Raw genomic sequence first — 21910 nt, 5'->3', positions numbered from 1 at the left:
GGCCGCTGCAGCCGCCTCCGGCAGCCGGGCGCCACGAGCCGGAGCCGGCGCGCGATCCCCGCCTTCCGCGCTCGGGCCGGGCGGGGGCCGCCGCGCGGGTGCTGTCGGGGGCGGGCGGGCGGGCGCTCGGGTCCGGGCTCCGGGCTGGCTCCGCCGCCGCCGCGTGCCCAGAGCGCCGGGCTCGCTCAGCAGCTGCAGTGACTGTGTGTCTGTGTCATGTCTGTGCAGCTGGGGGGGACCGCGAACCCGGGCCGCGCTCCGGAGCGGGGGCGGGGCCTGCGCCCGCCTCGGGCCCCGCCCCGACCCCGTGACGGCGCGGCTGGCCAATGGCAGGTGCCGCAGCCGCGCGAACGGAGAGGCCGCCCCCGTCGAGGCCCCGCCCTCCGCCGAGGCCCCGCCCCCTAGCTCCTCAGCCTGCTCGCAAGCAGACGGAAGCAACACCCGGATCCGGGATCCCGGCCCGGGTGAGGCTAAAAGGGTGCCAGCCACGAGCTCCCCTTCCTTCTTCCCCCGGCCCGCCTGCTCCAGGCCGCTCGGGGCCGCTCGGGGCTTGGCGAGCCTCGCGGAGCGAGGGGGAAGGGAAGCGGGTGGGTCCGCAGCTGCCGCCGCCGGAAAGACGCGAGCCGGCTGGAAGGGCCGTGCGGTCTGTCCGCTCTCCCCTGTACACAACGGCGGTCCCGGGAAGTAGGAAGTTTCCCCGCCTCCACCTACTACTCGGGTCTTCCCTTCTCTCTCGTGGGGCAGCCTGAGACTGCGAGGAACCACACGGAAGGGCTTTGACAGCATCGTTTTGGGTTCTGTATCCAAGAATCCAATCCAGCCCCAGGTTCCCTGTTCTTTCGGGGAATCTGCGCTTATCTGCCCCCCTCCCCCACTCATACCCCCATGCACGTGCAGCGCTTCCCCTCCCCATAGAGATTTTATTCCAGCTCTTTCCCTCGTACCATCCTGCTGAATGAACCGCCGAACTTCCGTTCCAAAAGCCGGGAGTGGGGCGCTCAGAGTCCTTTCGGGGCCGTGGAACGAGTGGGTGCAATCGACTGGGCAAAGGGGCGGGGGTATTGGGGCGGGGGGGGGGGGGGCTGGAAAGGAAACCCCGAGGAAGAGAGACCTGAGAGGTAGGGAAATAAACGGGACGCCGAGGGACGGAGAACTCCGACCGGGAGACCGGAGCTCCAGCACGCGATCCAGCTCCCGTGTTTTTCCTCTGCTCAGTCCCAAGGCTTCTGGGGTCCCCTACCCCCCGGGGTCTCCACCTCTCCCCAGCGGGGCGGGGCCCGCCGGGTCACAGCCTCGCCTCCAAGCACCCCTATCTTAGCCCTGGGACTCCGAGGAGCCCACCCCAGTTTTAAAAAGGGGCGAGGGGGAAGGAAGCAAAAGCTGAGATTAAGTGCAAGGAAGGGGGGGGGGGGGGAAGAGGAATGCATGAAGAGAGGGCGCCCCCTCAGGCTGCCGCGCGGACCCCAGTCCCCAAAAGGTCAGGCTGGGAGACCTAGGGCTTCAGAGGTCCGGCCGCTGAGCTCACTCCGGACCTGGCTCCTCCTACCTGGGTAACCTGGGTCCCCAGCCGGACCCAGCTGGGACCCTTCCCCAGGCCCCTTCCTCCCCTCCAGCTCTCCAAGCTAGGACCCCCGCCCCTCTCCACCGCCACCGTCCCCCGCTGTTCCCCAGCTCCGGAGCAGCGCTGTTTACCTAATCTCAGCGGCCAAGGATGCGAGAAGAAGGTTGTGGTTGCACAGCAGCGTCTCCAGCGAAGAAGTAACACACACACACACACACACACACACGTTTTGCTTTGGAGCTTTTGGGGAATAAGTTAGCTGCGAAGCTGGGGTCCTGCTCTCTTATCTCCGCGGGAATAAGTCTCCCCCTGCACGTTTGCAGGGACGGGAGATGGTATCTGGTTCGGATGCCATTACCGTGTCGAAGAAGAACATTCCGTGATAAAATATTATCTAATATCCCAGAGACCATTAGCGTGTCAAAGTTTAATGCCCAAGCCTTTTAGCCGGAACGCCGCTCCGTTCTTCCTCTGACGTGCAGAACGCGCTGAAAACAAGGGGATCATTTTTATTTTTTATTTTTATTTTTTTTGCAGCCGGACTGCCCTGCCTGCCTGCCTACTCACTTCCTCCTCCCCTACTCCAACCCCCGGCCCCAGAACTGGGTAAAGTTAAAGCAGGAATGTGGGCTTTTTATTCATTGCTTTTGCTATCCACTTCATTAATGGTGCAAATATATTAGCATATGAATAAGGGTAAGATGACGGAGGAAGAAGAGGGAGACTTGAACTTTACAAGCAAAAATATTGCAATAACATCAGGAACTAAAAGATAACCATTTGGAAAAAGAGAGACCCCCATTTTAACTACCTAAGTGTAGTGCATCTCTAGACAGGATTTTAAAAAAAACAACAACAACAAACAGCCATCGTGGAGGAGGGAGTAGGCAGGCAGGCAATATTCCTTCTGGTCAGTAAAGTATCGTTAAAACATTTATTTCATCATTTGAGCATTTCACGAAAACTACTTATACCAGCTAATAAGCACCTTAAATGTGTAAGACCTTTGTTCTATCCATTTAATGTTGCAGTATTATAGTCATTGGAAAACCTAATGTTCTAAATGAGAGGAGTGTTGTCTGTCTTGCAATGTTAATATGTCAAGCCCCACCCATGCCCCGCACTTAAAAGAATTCATTTGTCCCACCAAACCTAATGTGGGATGTACTTGCCTATGAATTAGAGCCCTTTGACACGAACCAAGATATAAATGTCTTAGAAAGGATTTAAACCGTGACATAATATAGTATGAGGGATGCAGAATAAAATATGTAAGGTGATATATCTGTTACTTCTAAAGAACCTGCATTGCTTTTGCTAAGAACTGAGAAGTGAAAAAATATCGAGCCCTCTCAAGAACTGTTCTCTATTTATCTCTCCACAGTTACTGTACCTGTCACAGGGCAGATTCAGAAAGGTCTCTTTAATCCGGGTCAAGGAGACGAGTCTAAGAAACCTGTCTTAAAGTAACCACTAGGGGGCCCTAAAGACATCTCAAAGAGGGAACCCGAAAAACGTGCTCACCTCGCTTTTCCAGCCTCATGTTCTGTGCACCTCATGGAACTGGAATCTAAAGACACGTTAAGAGTGTGGTGCAGAGTTTAGAGGCAAGTCAGGCTTTGAGATTTAAAAAGATCCGAGTCCCATTTTGACTCATGACTCATGAGTCAAGAATGTGGTTTCCCATTTCTTTTCTTATACAAAAAATAAAAAATAAATCCACAACAAAAAAGGAATACTGCACTCATTGATATGAAGGTGGCCTGATGCTTTTACCATCTTAAAGTCAACCTAAGTTTTTTCACTATTACAGGTAGAGCCTCTTTCTAAGATTTTTTTTTTAAATATGTTTTTATTAAGAGAGAGGAAGAGAGAAAGACTAGTTGCTTGGCTGCCCCATGTACTCCCCTCCCCCCACCCCACAACCGGGGCATGAGTCCTGACCAGAAATCAAACCCTGAACTCCTGGTTCATAGGTCAACACTCAACTACTGAGCCACATTGGCCAGGCTCTTTCTAAGATTCTAGGGCTTCCTCCCTCCCCCCTGGCTATTTTGAATATTCTTCAATTGCTGGGTAGCAAGATGAATCCTTAGGGATGATATGAAAAATATATAGCAACCTATACAGGAGGGCACCCACCAACCCCTTTATGGGAATTCAAGCCAGCCACAGGGCACTAGCACACCTAGTAGGCCAGGTATTAATTCTTTGTTGCTGGGTTCTGGTGAAATGGTGGTGTGAGGGCAGGGTGATTCCTGGAGGAGGGGAGGAGCAGGTATAGCTGGAGTGGTGGTGGGGGAAGGGGAGCTTAGTGCAGGGGATACTTAACCCCCCAGAATGAAGGATTTCAATCTATATAATAAAAGCCTAAGCGACCAATAGGCGGAATGACCAGAATGACCAGTCGCTATGATGGACACTGACCACCAAGGGGGGGGGGGGGGGGAGGAGAAAGATGCTCAACACAGGAGCTGCCCCCTGGTGGTCAGTGTGCTCCCACAGGGGAAGCGCTACTCAGCTACAAGCTAGGCTTACAGCTGTCAAGCAAAGCAGTGGTGGCAGGAACCTCTCCCGCCTCTATGGCAGCACTAAGAAGCAGTGAGCTGAGCTGTAAGGAGCAGTGAGCCAAGAGGTAAGGAGCAGGTGGGCAGTAAGGAGCGAGGGGTCCTAGATGGTGAGAGGGCACAGGCCAGGCTGAGGGACACCCTTCCCCTCATGCATGCATTTTGTGCACCAGGCCTCTAGTATTTTAATAAATAATGTTATTTTTGTCAAAACATTGGAATATCAGGCCTGAGCACATATCAAGCTGCCCAGCACCTTTTGTAGACTTTAATATCTAGCAATCAACGTTTCAAGGCTTCCAAATCCTTCACAGTCACATATTTCTCCCACATTTTACCCGTAAATAAGGTTAAGATGTCCTTTCTATGATGTTCAAGAATCAAAGAGCTCTCAGGTTACACAGATAGAAGCCTAATTACCCTTCCACCAATGCTGGAGGAATATCTGCAAAACATGGGCTGTGCAGACACATTTTGAAACAGTCCTCGTCATTCAGGCCAATAATCAAGACATTCCTGAGCAAAACAAAACGCCGCCATCAGGGCTTAGCAGGAAGAGGCTGCTTGCTAGCTGAAGAATTAAAGAACACTGCAAATGCTACCAAATTAACACTAATAGAAGTGCGCTTTGAGCGTAATTTAACTAAAAACAAAGTGAGTCTAGATTTAGACACGAGAGAAGGTATGGGGATGAAGTCTTTCTTAGTGGAATGAAAAATAGTTTATGTTTCCATCATCATTTCAGGAAGCAGGCAAGGTACAGGTGTTCCTCACACTAGCGTTATTAGTCTTCAGAAGACTTGCCACTGCAAATCTGAGCCAGCTAATTAGAGCAAATTTAGCTATAGATGGAGAATCCTTTTGTCCCTAGGAGAGAGGGTTTATTCACTCACTGACTGTGCAAGTCTATCAGAGTAAAACCTTGACAGGTAGCTAGCTCTCTGATCAGCTGTGATAAAATGCTTAACTGGGCACCCAAGGCCTTCTGAATGAAAGGGCAGGGCGGGGCGCCCTGCCCTTTCACTGAAGACAGAAGGGAAAAGCAGTGCCAAAGAGGTCAATTTAAAAGACAGAGCATGGGGTTCTGGACCTCAAGCTGAGTGGACCACAAGCGCTTCAAGACAAAATGGGGGGCGGGGGGAAGAGGTGGGGTGGATGGGAGTATTCAGCACTGTTAAAGTCATCAGAGTCCTGAAATCAAAGGTGATGGCATATATCTTTTGGAGCTTTTTAGCAGCAACCCTGTTTAAATGGCAGTCACAGCTGTGTGGGCATGTTTTATCATTCCTGCTTTCCCCCCTTCTCTATGGAAGAGACCCATAAGACATCTTTCGCCTTGGGGTATATACAATTACATGGGAATCTGGTTAAAATGCAGATACTGAATCAGTACGCCTGGGGTGGGGTTGGGTTGGGTGGGGTGAGGGGTGAGATTCTGCTTTTCTAACAAATTCTTGTCTATGGACTATCCTTTGAATAGCAAGGATGTAGAATGCATTTGGTGTTCTCTGTTTTCTATCCTAAGAGTATGATGTTAGTAGGGTTCTTCAAAGAGTAAACCCAAAACAAGATTTGGAGGCCAGATGCTGACTTGGAAAATGCTTCCAGGAAGCACAGTAGGGGATGAGGAAATGAAATAGGAAAGGGGGGATAATGGCAGACGTTGGGCGCCATTTAGTGCCAGTGGTCTTGATCCGGCATCTAGAGGGCTCTGGAATCTGGAGAAGGGGTTATGCATAAATTAAATAAGAGTCCAGAAATAAAATATAATTTTGAAAGGCTTTGGAGGGGAAGGGGATAGAGTAGCTTCTGACAAAAACAAGTTCTCCTTGTCTCAGGGCCACTTGCTTTTTATTAACACAGTTTGTCCCAAGGCAAGGTGAAGATATACACTTCAAAGGATAGGGTTTCCCTACAGAATCTATTGTCAGATTGGGAAATTGACTTCCGATGTTCAGGTGTTTGGCCAACAGGAGGCAATAACATGTAGATTAAGATGCCCTGAGCTCTCTGGCAGCAAGCAAGCAATTTAATGCATCCCTTTCATGTTTGGGGAAATGCCTTCCGCCATTCCAGCAAGCAGTCACATATGTGACTCAGCCCTTGTTGAGTCCCCAAATTCCATCAACCTTTTGATGAAACTCTTGCAATTATGAAATGCTGGAATTGGCTTCTGGCAGGGGGAAGGTCAATAAGGGGTGAATTTATAAATGGTCAATGGGTACTCAGTTCTGATAAAGAATAACATTATCCAAAAGACTTCTGTGTGATGCGAATGTTATATATTCTCACTGTTCAATATGGTAGCCACCAGCTACATGTGACTATTGCATACTTGAAATGATGCTGGTGTTACTCAGGAACTGAATTTTTTATTTTATCTGAGGTAAATGTACTTAATAAGCCACACCTGGCTACTGGCAACTGTGTTGTATGGGACAGTGCAGATGTAGAAAATAATTGTCCCACTGAGGGTCAAGAAACCTATCTTATTATATTTGTCCACCATCGCCCTTCAGTCACTGAAGTTTGCTCTTGGGAATTGGTCAGTTCCTAGCACTCGCATGCTATCCTGGCCAGAGAATTCCCACAGCAGAGAGATACAGCTAACATAAAGTAGGAAACCTTCCGTGTGTGTGCAAAGTGCCCATCAGAGGTGGAGTTGATCATCAAGGTGGATCCAGGGGATATTGACAGCTTTTGCTAAAAGAATCCCAATTTTATTTTGACCCATGCCCAGTTCCAGGAACAGACCCTCAGTAGCATAAGCTAATCAATATGTTCCACATCGCTGACTGCTATCATTAGTGCAAGGCTGAGTGGGTAACGTAGGCTGGTTCAATCCCAATGGCTCTCAAGACCCTTGTTTGGGATGCTAGAATACTAAACTTGTTCTTTCACTTCTGGGCCCTACTGCAGCCATGTTGCTGCCCCAGAAGGTAAGACTCACACTGAGACCAGCAGGAACAGAGCGATAGAAAAATCAATTGTGCCAGGATTGCTTTGAGCTGCATGTACAGCATTCCCAGGTAATGGGATCTTAAATAATAATCTCAAGAAATCTTGAGGTAGGCAAGTCCAGGTTTGGTAAAGCAGCTCGTTAGTCCCATCAAGGACCCAAGATCTTTCTTTCCTTATTTTATTGATTTTTTTATAGAGAGAATGGGTGAAGGATAGAGAATTAGAAACATTGATGAGAGAGAAACATTGATCAGCTGCCTCTTGCACACCCCCTACTGGCTATGTGCCTGCAACCAAGGTACATGCTCTTGACCGGAATCAAACCTGGGACTCACGAGTCTGCAGGCCAACGCTCTATCCACTGAGCCAAACTGGTTAGGGCCCAATATCTTTCTATCTAGTCTGTTGCTCTTCCATCCTCTACATATTGGCTTTGTGTGTTGCTTCGTGATCCCAAGATTGTTGTGATGTCTCCAAAAATCATGTTCTCAAATCAGCACCCACAACAGGAAGGAAAAGGCAGGCAGAAAGTGTTTTCTCTTTTAGTAGATTCCTCCCTTCATCTTGATTTAGGTGAATTTGCCTTCTGGAGATGGAACAGTGTAAGGTTTTGTTTGCCAAGAAGAAAGAGAGGAAGTAGTGGCTCTTGGGTACTCACTAAAAGTGCCTGCTGTAGGAGCCTTGAGGACACCATTGAGTCACTGAAAAGACCCATCCTGAAACTTACCCTAACTCTGAGCTCCTCCTTTACTGAGCCAATAAATTCACGAGCTGTGCAAGTTTTAGTTGGGGTTTCTTTACATGCACCCAACAAACATCCTAACCAATGTAAGTAAACACTCAGAGTCAGCAATTCTCACCCTCCCTTCTATTCACATCTACATTGTTTCTCAAAGCTTCACTTTATAAATGGCCAAATCTTCAAAGTCTGGCAAGAACCTCCTGCTTTTAGAAGTTTCCCAAAGACTAGATGGGCCATGGGAATCTCTCTCTGCCAGATTCATAATACTGCTTGTCCTTACTGCATTTTCCAAGAATTGATTCAACGACAGCTGGTCCTAGAAGGGTTCGAGTTGCTCCCTCCTCCAGAGACTGAAATTGCATTTGGAAATCATTTGCTATTTTATACTTGGTCTGAACAGAGACCTAGATCCCCCATGAGCATCAATCTGCAGCTCCCAGACTCCACCCAACACCATCACATATGGTTGGTTTGCCCAGCTACAGCTTTCCTTTGCCCAAGGAGCTATTTATCATTCCAATCCCCATGCTGAATCTGGAGTCAAACCCCAAGACCCCCGTTTGCTTGGTTGGTTCCTTAACCCTATAGTTTCTGCCAGTATTTCTTCCATAGGAGCGAGAGCATGCCTCCAGAACCTTTGTTTTGACCTTTGCTGATCTACATTCCAAAAGGAGAACTGCTGGTAAATCAACATTCCTGTTACAGCTCCTTTCTCCACCAGGGCAACTGGACCTTTATTTCTGTGCGTCTGAACTTCAGTGTGCTGTGGTCACAGAATGTGAGGGTTTGGGTTGATGACCTCTGTGTGGAGGGGGCAAATCACTGTGTCCCAGTTAAATTCCCAAACCCAGTTAAATTCCCAATTCCCTCTCCAATAGGAGATTATGGCATGCCTGGAAGCCAGGGAAGGGCTGTTCCTGACTGTGTTTTACCCAGTCCTACTAGAAAGTCAGGAATTGCTCATCTTAAACAATATATATATTGTTTCCCCGAAAATAAGACAGTGTCTTATATTAATTTTTTCTCCCAAAGTTGCGCTAGGTCTTATTTTCAGGGGATGTCTTATCTTTCCATGCGCTAGGTCTTATTTTCAGAAGATGTCTTATTTTCGGGGAAACACTGTGTGTGTGTGTGTGTGTGTGTGTGTATTAATACTTGAGAAGATACAAAATGTAACCTGAGTGTTTAGAATCATGTGGCCCATGGTTCATTGGATAGCTACCATTCACACATAACTACTGTGCTATATATCCTATGGGATGGAAGTTTTGGGGAGTGTGGAGTGAAAGAAATGTACTGTAGTTTCTATACTTGAGAATCTCCAAACCCAACTTGGGACACAAAGCATTTACTTTGAGGAGTTAAATGACTGCAAAAATTAGGTAATTTCAAAGAGTTGTCCTTGAGTATTCTTGAAAGATGCAGTAAGGACAAGCATGAATTTGGCAGAGAGTGTTTCCCAGGATCCATCTCATCTTTGAAAGACTTCTAAAAGTAGGAGGTTCTTGTTGGGCTTTGAAGATTTGGCAAGATCTGGCCAAATGTAAAGAGAAGGGGATTCAAGCTTTGAGAAACACTAAAGATGTAAACAGAAGGTGTGATTGGTTAAGGTGACACATTTATTTAAGAGACCAGGAATTATAAAGCTGATTTGGATCTAGAATTATTTGATAAAGAGTATCTGGATCCCTACTATGTGTCAGTTTACCATTGAGAGTTTTACTAAAAATAAAGACAGTTCTTCCCTGGTTGGGGTGGCTCCTTGGTTATCTGTTTAGTTCCTGGTTAGGGCACAAGCCTGGGTTGCAGGCTTAATCACTAGTATGGAGCATGCAGTAGGTGGCCAATTGATGTTTCTCTCTCCATTTCCCTCTCTTCCTAAATTCAATTTTAAAAAATAAAAAAAGACAGTTCTTGTCCTTTTATTGACTGACAGCCAATGGATAAAGGGGGCAGGGGAAAGCATTACAAGGTGATAGGTTGAATTCTTAACTTACAACTGACTTCATCCACTGGTTTTCCTCAGTCACCAATCCCTGTTTATCTTATCCTCAAAATATCCTCCAGACCAATTCTCTCTGCTTCATTCCAATGGTCACTGCTTTGGCTCAGAACTTTATTTCTCACCAGCAAAAACCCACGTGACTATCTCTAACCAAATTACCTCCACAAAGTGAATCTCAGCTTATGCCTTTCTAATTTATGTTTTACTTCTGTCTTATTTATTCCAGTTCCTTTCCAAAAATATCTATAATTCTTGTTTGACCTCCCTTTGTGCATATCTGGGATAACAGCCTCAGACTGGGGTTGGGAGTATCCACGAGGTAAGGACAAGCTTTTTGCAGGGGCTCTCAAAAGAAGTCCAAAGCTCCTGTTGAAGGCCTCACATGAAGTATAAATCCTGAAGTATTGATTGGGTTTGAGTAGAAAGGGAAAGAAAAGAGACCACACACAAAAAATTTTGAATAATGATTTTTTATGTTTTCATGGCTTTGCAATCTGCTAGACACTGTAAGAACACTTTCACGCATGAGCTCATTTAGCCAGATGAAACCCTATGAGGCAGTTACTATTACATTACGGTCAGTTTACAGATCCGATAACTAGGACATAAAGAAGTCATACATTGCAGTTCTGTGAGGTGATGAATTTATTAGGCTTATTGTGTTGATCATTTCACAATATCCAATGATGAAGTGTATACCTGAAACTCATCCAATGTTAGATATCAAGTATATCTCAATAATTTTAAGGTAAAACAAGTCGCCCTGGACAGGTGGCTCAGTTGGTTGGAGCATTGTCACATGTACCAAAAGGTTGCATGTTTGATTCCCAATCCGGGCAAGTATGGGAGTCTCTCTCTCCTTCATCTCTCTAAAACCAAGCAAACATGTCCTCGGGTGAGGATTAAAGAATGAACTAAAATAAAAAATAAAGACATCTGATAACTTAGCAACAATCACACTGCTAGTAACAGGACTGAATCTCAAACAGGCAGTTTATTTCTAGAGTCTGTGCTCTTAGCCACCAGCGATATTGCCTCTGAAAAATGTGAGCACTAGAACACATTAGGGGATCATAACAAAGACTAAGAGATGAATCTGGAGGTGTCTCTCTGAGCTGCCAGGACAAAGCTGCAGGAGCTTTTTAAAGGCTGTTCACAACCTTGACTGATGGCTGGGGAGGGAGTGGATGGAGATGCAGGTTAGTGCCCTCCACTGTCCATGTGTACCACCTACTGTAGATGTCATTCACCACTCCATTGTCTTAACTCCTAATCACTTACATGTACCATCTAAGAAGATTACCCTGATTACTACTTAACCCTTATCCCCATCATTCCCATATGTTTAGTTCTGCTCTTCACTGCTTCATTGGGCTTAAATTTCTATTTACACTGAGTGGCCAGATTATTATGATCTCTGAATACATAATAAGCTGGCCACTCAGTGTGTATATATGTAGGCCTGGTGCATGAATTCATGCATGGGTGGAGTCTGGCCAGCCTGGTCAGGAGGAGGGGACATGGGTGATTGGCCAGCCTGCCTGCTGGTTGAACTCCTGATTGAGGGGACAATTTGCATATTAGCCTTTTATTATATAGGATATGCACTAAGGGGCCAGATTATTATGCATTCAGAGATCATAATAATCTGGCCACTCCGTGTATATTTCAATTTTTGTTCTCCTTACAATTCTTATTTATGTCACCTGTCTCCCTTTTAATTTTATTTTCTTTGTCTTGACATCTTTGCCTTTCTGCTCCAGTTTTATTGATGTCAAGCAGATTCTAAAGTATTACTTTATTTCCTATAAGTCATTTGGAGAGAACTCCTCTCTCCTTACGTCTTTAAGGATGTTCTTCCCTTTTCCTTGTTGGGCAGTGTTTTTCATTGGCTTCATATGGTAGTTGCTTCTGGCTCATTCATCCTCAAATAAAAACAAATCCACCTGCACTCAGCGTTTACCAATACACTGTGATGGGTTTCCCTTAGCTCAGTTCTCAGAGTGGTCGCTTCACACCACTTTCCAGATCCATAGAACTGGACAGATATTGATACGCACAAATAGCTCCTGCCCAATGTCCCCTCTGCGGCTGACTTGCATCGTGTGTGGCTTGCTGGGTTGAGAATGAATCTTTTCTTTTCCCACCACCTGGCTATCTCGCACTCTGAACCAGAGGAGTGTGTAAAAGCTACAATTCCAAGTTCTTCCTCTCCCTGGGCTTCCAGATGTCACTCTACCTGTGAGGACTACACCTTTCAGACTCTGGCTAGGTGAGACCTAGAGTTTCTCCAAGAGGAAGGTGGTGGGAGTGACATTAAAAAGACTGTCACTGAGGTTAGAGAGCTCAGGTGCTGCTGCTATGTGAGGCAATGGGTCTAGAGGCAGCAGGTGGCTGCTCAGATAACAACTGTAGGTATAGGGCCTGCTGCTGCTTTGTGTGAAAGATGTACAATACTTGTTAACCAGCCAGTGTGCGGCTGCCCGTGGGGGACTGTTGTGAAGAACTGTTTTTGTCGGATGGCTCCTTGTTAGCAATCGCCACTTAGCTTGTAATAAAGACTCATTCTTATACATGCCTCCCCCTGCTATATATATATATATATGAATTTCAAGCTTTTGCTACTTCCTTTGGCTTAATAAAGGTGGCCCGTGATTGTGAGTGTCTCTGTCCCCATCAACAGCCATGTAGTTGGTAGAAATACAACTCAATCAACAGGCCCACTTTTCCATGTGTTAATGTTGTAAGAAGTAGTGAAAGACAATGTGCAATCAACCAGCTATTTCATGCCCATGAGGGAGAGGGTCACAGCTTACTACTTTCCTGTGCCTGGTTATGAGGCCTTTGTGTGTGGTATCACCTCGGAAGGACTTGCTCGATGCTGTAATTTTAATGGAAAGGGTATCCTCCCGCTTCCCAGTGGAGGCAGGCTGTGGTTCCGTGAGAAGGGGTGGGCAATCCAGGTACTCCTCCTTCTCTTGGGAACAATCATCCACTCCAACTGAGCACTGAGAAGACATGGTCAGTGATTAGAGTAGCAGAACCAAGTTGTTGCACTGGATTCACCCTTCCATTGAGACTAACGTGGTATTGGATTGACCCTTTCCTGCCCAACATGGATAGAGTACATGCTGAAAGTGGTGGAAAATGTCTCTAATGGAGACATTGGGGGTTATTTTAACATTCATGCGTGCAACCAGGATTCTTTTTTAAAGTATATTTTTATTGATTTTAGAGAGGTGAAGGGAGGATAGAGAGTTAGAAACATCAACCAGCTGCCTCATGCACACCCCCTACTGGGGATCAAGTTTACAACCCAGGCATATGCCCTGACTGGGAATTGAATAGGTGACCTCTGGTTCATGGGTCAAAGCTCAACCACTGAACCATTCTGATGGAGCTCAACTGGGAGTTTTTGAGGGCTTCCTCTTCTAGCCTGGTGCCAAAACTGAATAGAACAGACTTGGTCTTTCTCCCATGGACGGTATAATCTAATTGGAGAGATAAACATGAAACAAACACAAATCCTACATAATAAATCCCTAATATGCAAATTAACCAAATGGTGGAACAACTGGTCGCTATGATGCACACTGACCCCTAGGGGGCAGATGCTCAACGCAAGAACTGCCCCCTCGTGGTCAGTGTGCTCCCACAGGAGGAGTGCTACTCAGACAGAAGTGGAGCTCATGGCTGGTGAGCACAGCGGTGGTGGCAGGAGCCTCTCCCACCAGTTGAAGGCAGGCGTAAGGAGTGAGGGGTCCCAGACTGTGAGAGCCCAGGTCTGTGAGAGGAGTGTCTGACTGACCACAAGTAGACATCTGCTGAGGGGTCCCGGACCATGATAGGGTGCAGGCTGAGCTGAGGGACTCCACCCCTGTGCACAAATTTCGTACACCTGGCCTCTAGTATATACATAATTGTTAAATGGAAAAATGCTATGGAGGAAAAGAAAGGAGATATATGGAAAAAGGACCACAGTTAGAGGTTAGGATGATCTTTCCAAGCGACGTTTAGGCTGAGATCTGAAGGGGGAGTAATTGATGAGGCAGGAGGACGTGGCATTGTGAGGGATGCAAAGAAGGCCCGTGTTGTTGGCTGGAGCTTAGTAAGTAGAAGAGAAAGTCTTGAAGAGAAGAATAGGACAGGAACAGCTGTTGAAGGCATTTAGGGGAATCCACAAGAGATGAATCAATGGACTGCCAAGTGGCAGTGTGGTCCTTTGAACTCAGCATGAATTAATGCTGATCCAAGCCAGCACAGTTCTGGGACTTTCTCCAACAAAATTCCATCACTCTGTCTTTAAGTTGGGTATCTGTTAATGAGATTTAGAGAAACCCCACTTTCCCCTTCATGATGGTCTGCCTGGACCCCTTATCCCGGCATCTCTTTAATCCATGGGGAAGACCTACATAGCTCCCTTAGGTAGCCTATTCTTAAACCATATTTTGGGAGGCCCTATCCTAGAAGGGAAATTATTTGGAAACCATCTTTGACTCTGAATTGACTTGGTTTGTGATATTCTTTCTAATCCTGTCCCCTCCCATCTTCCTTCTAAATGGGATGAACTTGCTATAATTGTGCTTCCAATAAGACCCTTTGCTCTGAGCGTCCCTTTTGAGGAACTCATGCCCCATCCCAGCTTTCTTTTAGAATCAAGGCTGTGGTCTTATTTTATAAAAAAAAACTGTCCCTTTTGGGTCCAAAACATCCTCCTGGACACCTCGTTCTGGAAAGCCCCAGCTGTTACACCAACTGAATGTACACATGGTCCTTCCAATAGGACCTCTGGATGTGTTTCTTAGGGTGAACCTAATTTCTCCCAGTTGCACTTGAAACTCATTTCCTATTGTTTAGACCTTGGTAGAAGCTAGGTGGTTTGGTCACAACCCTTCCTGTGGAGGCAATATTCAAGTTACAACAAATAATTAAATCACCCCGCTCAGCCTTTCTTTTGCCAAGCTAATTTAAATCCCTTAAACTTTTTTGTGTGTGGCCTCATGTTTCGACTTTACTTACTAAAAGGTCTTTCCGGGGCAAGTCTTATTATTTACCTGGGTAAAAGCTTTCCAGAAACAAAACAGCCACAAGGACCTATACAGCACTTAACTATATAGCACTTAACTCTCTTCCCAGTGCTTTTTCTGCACATGCACTATCTTATTTTGTCTGCTTAATGACTCTGAATTGGGGAGGGTGGATGCATTATCTCTCTGGGGGAAAAATAAACAAAACTCTGCCTGGATTCACTTTGGTGGAAGTTCAGGTGCAAGTTGGACCAACAGGAGGCTTCACCACATCACTGCAGTGGCTCTCAGAATCCTTAGCTGACCTGCTCCTCCATGGAGTACCTGGGCCTTTTATCAAAGGTCACCCAGGGATAATAATAGCCAGTCTTTGTTGAGCATTGAATAGGTCAGACACTGTGCTCCCTAAGGGCATTAGCTGCACTTTATCCTTCAACCCTCATGACAGAGAGGATGGTTCTAGTCTTACCCTCCTGACTCCAAGGACTTCCATGAAGCTCAGGGAGGTTAAGGGGCACGCCCAGGATGCCACAGCTGGAGTGTCAGAGGCAGAGTTCAAAGCCAGGTGTGTATGGCTTTCAACTCCATGTGTTTGAATATATTGTATTTTTCTGTGTATAAGATGCTATTTTTTCCCCTAAAATTGTTAGACTGAAAATAGAGGGGCATCTTATAGTTGGAAGTCAGCCAAGGAGGAGGAGAAAGAGGAGGAGGAGAAGGAGAAGGAAGAGGAGGAGGAGGAAGAGAAGAAGGAGAAGGAGGAGGAGGAGGAAGAAGAGGAGGAGGAGGAGGAGGAGGAGGAGGAGGAGGAGGAGGAGGAGGAGGAGGAGGAGAAAGTTGAGTGGGTGTGTAGCTGCCCATACCTTGTCAAACAGGCTTCCTCCAATCATGGGCCTTATTGTTACTGATGTCAGCTGATGCTGTAATTGGAGGTGGAGGTGTAGAGTGCACAGATACAACAGGCACCAGAGCCTTCTGAGCCCATAAAAATGTCAAAAAATAAAAAGATAGATACTGGTAAGTGATTGTCTTACTTTGCAAAATTCAAACTGAATGTGATCAGCTATGCAAAAGAGCATGGAAATAGAGCTGCAGAGAGACAATTTGGACCTCCTCCCACTGAATGTTTGATCCGACAGTGGAGAAAACAGGAAGATCAACTCCTTAAGATGCCTAAAAAGAAGTCCTTAAGAGGAAAATCAGCAAAATGGGCAAACGTGGAGCAGAAGCTTAAGACTTGGATTATGGAGCAGTGCCAGAGTGACTTATGTATGTCAACAAAGCTTATTCAATGTCAGGCAAGAATGTTTGCAAGGGAAATGAACATCGTTTATTTTACAGGAAAGGCAAAATGGTGCTTCAATTTCAAGAGGAGAGAAGAGTTGGCCATGAGAACACAAAGTTAGCTCAAAAAATGCCACTCGTTTATGAGAAAGATCTCACATATATAGACAGTGACTCAGAAGACAACAATGATACAGTAGAAGTTGAAGAAATTGATATGTCTAGAACTAATAGTGATGAAGAAGAGAGCAGTGAAGGAACAGAGGCTGAATAAAGTGATATGCTGCATAATATCATAGTACTGGTATGTGAATATGACCTGTGGTAATCTACACTAATAAAAGAGTAAGATGCAAATTGATCGTACCTTCGCAATGTCCACCAGCCAATCAGGAGTGTTATGCAAATTAAACAAACAAAGATGGCAAGTTAATTTGCATACTCAGGCTCCAAGCAGCCAGGGATGGGATGGGACACTTGCATTCTGCACTGCCCCGGCCACTCCGGGCCTCTGGGCAGCATGAGAAGGTGAAAAGGTGGCTCTGAGCCAGAGTGAAAAGGTAGCTCTGGCCGAGCGAAGGCAGTGCTGGCAGCCAGGGGAAGGAAGGCCCATTCTTGCATGAATCTTCATGCATTGGGCCTCTAGTTAATAAATAACAATGTGTTCTGTTTTATGTTTAAAATACTGATTTCTTAATTTGGGTTGGGAAAGTGGGGGGGGGGGGTGTCTTATAAATAGAAAAATATGATATATGACAGTGTTCTGCCTAAGCATCAGCCGAGTGAATCCAACCTCTGGGTTTCCTGCTAAACTCTTGGTGAGAGGGGATGCTGTCTGTCACACTACAGAATTGTCCTATAGAATGCCCCTTTCAGAAAATTCTTTCAACAGTTACTGCTAGGAAAAATGTGCTTCTCTGGAGGGGAGAGTTTGTTGTCATTGGCTTTTATACTTTGGGTGGAGGTGTGTTTTCACTTTCTGCTAATGAAAAGGTGTGTCATGGTGGAAACTAACAGAGTTAAGGATTAGAAATTTCTGGCTTAGAATGCCGGCTGGGAGTCAGACTAGATAAATTTAGTTGCAGCTCTGCCAGGGACTTGCTTGTGTGACTTCACACAAGTCACTTTTACTTCTTTGAGCTTTGGTTAATTGCATATCTAAAATGGGGATAATAATAATGAGGAGATCATTGTGAGTGTTGAGAGTACTGCCGTTGTTGTTGTTGTTGTTGTTGTTGTTGTTGTTCTTCTTCTTCTTCTTCTTCTTCTTCTTCTTCCTTCTTCTTCTTCTTCTTCTTCTTCTTCTTCTTCTTCTTCTTCTTCTTCTTCTTCTTCTTTTCCTTCTCTTCTTCTCCTTCTCCTTTCTCTCTCTCTCTCTCTCTCTCTCTCTCTCTCTCTCTCTCTCTCTCTCTCAGAAGCACTGTACTCACTAGAAGACCAGTTTGTTCTAAAAGATGTGACTCAGGAACACCCAGATGGAGGAGATGCACAGGGCAAGGGTTGGGAAAGAGCCAAGAGCTCCCATGCCTCTCCAGGGCACTACCATCCCAGCACCTCCATGAGCTCAATAACCTGGAAACCCCCCGAACCCCACCCTTTCATGGAGGATTCAATGAGAAATCAAATACCCAATGGGCCCGGGCTGCCTGTCACTACTTGAGCCAATTAATCAGAGACAGGGTTGAATCATACCCTGTTTCCCCCAAAATAAGACAGTGTCTTATATTAATTTTTGCTCCCAAAGGTCTTATTTTCAGGGGATGTCTTATTTTTCCATGAAGAAGAATAGGGTACACATTTATTGTTAAATGAAAATAAAGGAAATTTATTACCTGTATACCGTACGGTAGTACGGTAGTTGTCAACACAAACCAGACAAACTGTGAATCCTACAGTATCAAGAATTTACTCATTTATTCAATGATAATCATGTTATCATCTTCTGGAACATCATCATAACAATCCAATTCCTAAATTTCCTGGTGAATTTCTTGTGACTCCATTTCTTTCAGAATCAGTGGACCAAATCTCTCATGTTTAGCAATAGCATTCTGAGACAGAGCCTAGGGGGGCCTTATTTTCAGGGGATGCCTTATATTTCACTCAGAAGGAAACATGTAAGTAGGTCTTATTTTCAGAGGATGTCTTATTTTCAGGGAAACACGGTATATGAGCATTGATTCCACTGATGCCAGCAGTATGAGAGAGCAGCAGGTCACCCACAAAAATCTGCTCTGCACCCCACTATAAACCAGCTGCTTACATTGGGTAGGACAAGGATTACTTGAGGAAGCAGGAAATTACAGGTATGGGGAAGGCTATGTGGGCTGGGGTGGGACTCCATTGTTTGGGCAACAAGGATATTAATCTTTCCATGATAATAGGCAGTTCTTGAATGAGAATGGAACAGAATTCCCAAGATTGACTCCCAGGTCCTGGGGTCATACAACTCCCAGCATGATTAGAATGTTCTTTTTAAAAATGAGATCAAGGCAATCATGGTTAATATTTCTTACTAGATGACTGGTGCATTCATGCACTGGTGGGGTACCTCGGCCTGGCCTGCAGAGATAGGGCCAAAACGTGCCCAGTGCATGGATTTGCCCAGTGTGTGTTTGGCCCATCTTACCCAGTTTCAATTAGGGCTGACCAGGCGGTCAGGGCTGTCTCCCCCAGTTCTGATCAGCCGGTCCCCAGCAGCAAGCTAACCTACTGGTGGGAACATGTGTCCCCTGGTGATTAGTGCACATCATAGTGACTGGTCAAACGGTGGAACCAGTGGTTAGACACTTAGCATATTAGGCTCTTATTAATAGGATAACTATAGCTAGTCCCCAATATTCTATTTTTGCCCCTAACACTTACATGGACATGGCTGATTAAATCAGGGACCGTAAGCGATTGAACTCAAATCTCCAGCCTGTCTCCCCTCCCATGAGGTCAAAGAGGAACTGAAAATTCCAGCCTAATCAGAGGGTTCAGTCTTCTGGCAACCAGCCCCCTAACGTAACAGAAGAGAGCTTATTGGCTGACATCCTAACTCCAAGGGTTTTTTAATCTCTGTGCCAGAAACAAGGACAAAGAGCAAATATTTACTTCTTCTTATAAGTCACAATATCACAGGTAGTCATACAGTCAGTGTACTAGCTCACGTCAAATGCAATACCCATTGAAGGCAGAGTGAGGGTTCGCTGCCATAGAACAGGGAATGACAGGGTGCTATGGAAGTTCTCAGGGGTACTTTGTTTAAATGAAAGCAACAGAATCAGAAGTTTTATTTGCTTGTTTGTTTTAACTTCCATGCATGTAGGATAAAGGGGGAAGTGCCAATAAAAACCTGGTTTGTCAAAGAACCTGCAAGTATTTGTAGCCTGTACAAAAGTGAAGATGTTACTGTATATATCATACAAAGGCCACAGCTAATTAAAATAACAAAGACAATTGCAGTTCCTTTGGAAGTGAAAAGTGAGTTACCCAGGTGGCTGAAGCCATCCCCAGTCAGTATTTTAAAAACTCTTGTTAAGACAATATATTTGCATGTACAGCACCGTTACACAAAACCATAGCTTTTCTTTTTGAGATTTCTTTCATCAGAGGTTAGAAGGGTCTGCATTTGAGCTAAGCAACGAAATCACATCAGTTGGTAGCAAAGGGAGGAAAAAATAGACCGAGAAGCTTAAAGCTTACAATATGGAAAAGAAAAGGGCCAGAAGAAAACATTACACAATTACTGTACCAACATGTCCTATGAGAAATTCATGGACGAGGGGTGGTGTTGGAAAGAAATAGAATGACATCCTCAGATCTCTAAAATTTTGGTTCAAAACTAAGAAACCAGGGACTTTCAGCAACTGCCATTGCAGCTGAAAACCAAAAGCAAATCTTAATCCTGTGGATGGCCAACACGATGTTTGTTGAATTTACAGTGTCACCCAATGTCCTTTGTATAAACTAGGTTACTGTTAAGGAAACAGTGGGCCTTCAGGAGTTGCTACGAGGATATGTGGGGAGATTTGGAGCACGGGGGACTCCCAAGGCTCAGTAATTCTCCTACTGATCCCCAGGAAAGCAACCCGCCTTCCCCATGGTTGACTCTTGAAGGTAATGTTCATGTCTAAAGAAATTACCTTTGAAGGAGAAGCTAGTTCCATGCACGGATTCCATTCCTATAAATAGACTCATCCCCCAGTATTCCTTGAGCTGGGAGTCCAATTAAAAACTGAAGCCTTGGTGTAAACGGATTGGTCACAAAATAATTATTTTGTATGGGTTTTTGTGCTGGAAACTCGAAATTAACTCAGACAACTGGGATTAGTTCTAATGATGGCTTGCTTGGTTGACTGAAATGGAGAGAGAGAGAGAGAGAGAGAGAGAGAGAGAGAGAGAAGGGGAGGAGAGAGAGAGACACCCCCAGATAGTCTTAAAGGCACAGATAAATTACATTAACACCTGCCCAAATTCCAAGTGTACTTCCTCCTTTCACTTTGCTGCTCTTCTCTCTTTCCACATCTATGACATCATAGGTTTTCAAAAAATGGAGGGAAAAACAATTTGTTTGGCCCATGGTGGGTCTGCACCATGTGCATCAGCCAGGACTGTCCCTGTGGGTGGCACTCATGGGTGATGGTATAGGCGGGTGAAACAGGACCATGCTACCAGGGCTGTGACCAGGACATTCATAGACCATTCTCAGTTGTGTAAGGGGAACTTTAATTGGTACTATTAGTGGGAAGCACTCTTATTTTTTTAATATAAGAAGAGAATTATGAGGCTTTTGGGTGCCCAAAGGGGTAGTTGAATTTAATTTATCTATCTTATTTTTTGGGGGGGTGGGTGGGCTACCTAGAACCTGAACATCCTTTCTATTTGGTGAAATTTCCCATTATAAGGGCCTTGCTGAGATACATTCCCCACCCCAATAAGCAAACTGTTAGGAGATGTTGCCTCTCTCTGGCAGCTGAGACGTGGCCACATGACCCAGGTTGACCAATAGAAGCTGCAGAGCCTAGGGCACATGTGTCAAACACAAGGCCCGCGGGCCAAACCCGTCCCGCCAGGCCTTGCAATGTGGCCCGCACCGCGCTGTCATCACTGCACTCCGCTGCGTTTCCATCACAATGACAGTTTATGACTGTTCAGTAAACCATTCGGCCCGCGATTTAGGCTGGATTTTAGATTTTGGCCCCTTCTCTGATTGAGTTTGACACCCCTAGCCTAGGGAGACAGGTGCAGTTGTTCAGAAGTTCAACTGTCCTAATCAGACTCATCCCGAAACATGTCCCTACCAGTGCTCTCAACCTCCTAGGCCTCCTTTAGCTCGCCAGTTTTCACCGGAAGCTCAGCAGCACTCTCAACCACATGATACACCACCGTGTTTTCTTCCCAGATATTCTTTTCTGCTCCTCTCCACCATAAATGGTTTCTTTTGTTTACAACTCAAAGCCTGCATGACATAAGTATTCACAGCACGAGGATAGTATGGGACTGCTGTTTTTCTTAACAACCTTTATGATTTTATTAACATCAAAAGCCCTTACATCTCTTTCTATCGCGTGCAATTATGTGTAGTCTGTTCTGGAATAGCCCTGGCATCTCTTAAAGTCATCTCTCTCCAGAAGTTTTCTTGTTCCTCTCCGTCAGTCTGTGATATTAATAACATTGAATGACCCTTCTTTTCTGTGAAACCTGAGGTTCCAGGGCTATCCGGAAACAGCTAGTGCAACCGCGGGCATGTGGGCTGCAGGCTTTTGGCTTGGATGGTAT

The sequence above is a fragment of the Pipistrellus kuhlii genome, unplaced genomic scaffold (genome assembly GCF_014108245.1).
Source record: "Pipistrellus kuhlii isolate mPipKuh1 unplaced genomic scaffold, mPipKuh1.p scaffold_m20_p_3, whole genome shotgun sequence".
Taxonomy (NCBI): Eukaryota; Metazoa; Chordata; class Mammalia; order Chiroptera; family Vespertilionidae; genus Pipistrellus; species Pipistrellus kuhlii.
The sequence above is the reverse complement of the archived record's forward strand: the minus strand, read 5'-3'. Positions refer to the sequence as shown.